Source organism: Anopheles gambiae, chromosome 2 (assembly GCF_943734735.2).
Source record: "Anopheles gambiae chromosome 2, idAnoGambNW_F1_1, whole genome shotgun sequence".
NCBI classification, from domain to species: domain Eukaryota; kingdom Metazoa; phylum Arthropoda; class Insecta; order Diptera; family Culicidae; genus Anopheles; species Anopheles gambiae.
Window position 1 is genome coordinate 71,954,300 of NC_064601.1, and position 1,881 is coordinate 71,956,180.

The 1,881-nt window shown below is 46.5% G+C and overlaps 1 long non-coding RNA gene across 1 annotated transcript; it reads right to left on the reverse strand.

Moving 5' to 3' along the window:
- Positions 1–382: 382 nt before the first annotated feature.
- On the reverse strand, positions 383–1,323 carry LOC133391506 (uncharacterized). The gene is made up of 3 exons (XR_009765008.1): positions 1,063–1,323; positions 907–997; positions 383–818 (listed from the first exon to the last, which is right to left on the reverse strand). It is a non-coding gene; the product is annotated as an uncharacterized LOC133391506 (long non-coding RNA).
- Positions 1,324–1,881: the final 558 nt, after the last annotated feature.

Sequence of the window (1,881 nt, forward strand, 5' to 3'; positions counted from 1 at the left end):
ACGATGACCCCTCGTCTAAGAAAGCGTGGGTATCGATTTGCTTATCTCCATTGTGGATGGTAACAGGTACTACACGGAACAGTGTTGTTTTCGCCACGTGGTCGTGTGTCTGCAACTGTGCTGGCTGGGCGGTTGCCCCTTCCCTCGGCTGGTGCAGTAAACTATGGTGTCGTTGACCGCATCCCGGAACGCCGCAGGAGTACCTCGATTTGCAGGGTTTCGTCCCGTGGTTAGCATGGCAGTTTCGACAAAGCTTCATCTGGTTAACCGCTACCAAGCGATCCGGTGGAGACATCCCAGCCAACAATTTCCGAAGGCGCCCCGTGTAAAAAATTTTTACATTAAGCTTTCCTTAAGTTTTTACACTAGCAGCAGCTAAAGTAAAAACTTTCAGCACGGCACAAACCGACGCACACATTCAAATGCTTGGATTGCTGGTCCTGCTTACGCATACATTTGTATTTATCCCTCCCCTTATATTTTCGGATTGCTGGTTGTAGTAGTGATGCTTTTTCTTTTTGCTTTATGCACACTTTCGCATGCTATTTATTGGTGTTACTCTTTCCACATGCGTTTTGGCACACTCACACTCTGTATACGGCAGGATGCTTCACCCCTTCCAAATGCTGCGGTTGCTTTCTGTTACCCTTCCTCTCGTTCTTCCTTCTACCCTCTGCGCTAGGATATCCTCGACTGGTGCTGCGCGTGTTCAGCCGGCGCCTGTCTGGAAATGACGTCACGGACTGGTGCTGCGCATGTTTAGCCGTATCCTAGGCGTCCTTGAAGTGCGCTCTTCTACCAAAGAGCTGTAATGAAATCTGTTGATGAAAATTAACCAATAATTAATCCATGTTTTTTATAACAAACTAAACAATATTTTGCACATACGATTATAGAAACGCTTACCTTTATATTTTAAAACCGGACACCGTTTTCCTTCCGTCGATCGTTTTGCGGGATGTTGGCAACCGTCGATTAAAATGCGCGTGCACTGTAACTTTTTAGACGACAAGTGTTAGTTGAATGTATCCATTGAAGCACACACGAGGATAAGAAACTTACCTTAGAAATACAAGGATAAATCATTCCATAATTGAAGAAGAAGGAACACGGCACAAAACGTAAACGAGCAAAGTACGGGGCACAAGAAATCACACATCACTCCAACACATCCTTCCACAGTGAAAGTTCTGGACAGACTGAGGATGCCTAACACCCGGATGAGCGCGATAGCAGAAAAATCATGGGAGATCGAGAGAGATGTGTAGTCTCGGTTCAGCGGAATACGCATGCAGATGCATGCGTGTGTGGCACTCGAAGGATATCGGTTTCCCCCTTCTCCCGTTTTTCGTTCATAGACCACACGAGCGGCGTTGTGCCGTCCAAAATCTAGAGAAAGAAGACATGCTCTCTCGCTTTGGCACACAGGAAAGTTTTCCAATAGCTTCGGTTTTGCTGGTTGGGATGTGCCTAAATGCTTCACATTGCCTCAACTTGTGGCTAGTGTTTTTACACATGCGGCAAGGTGTTGTGTTTGACTCAACGACAGGTGTTGGTGGCTCGTGAGATAGGCTATGTACATTTGAGCGGTGTACCGTTCGATGTGTGTGAAGTTTGGGTGGAGTGTATCTGGTTACAACACAGGCTTCCTCTACCAGTTTGTCCATGAAGACTCCAAATTCCTTCAGAGTTGGTAGATGGTAACATTCACTAAATCGTACCCACTCTAACTTCTTTGTTACGGGCAGCTTCTCTACCATCTCCTCAAGAAGCTCAGGATTTGAAAGGTGGTGTACCAGATCCGCGTTGGCTAGATGCTTGCACAGATGTAACACTGTTAGGCCAAACGTGATTAGCTCATCTAGGTGTTCCGGCCTTGGT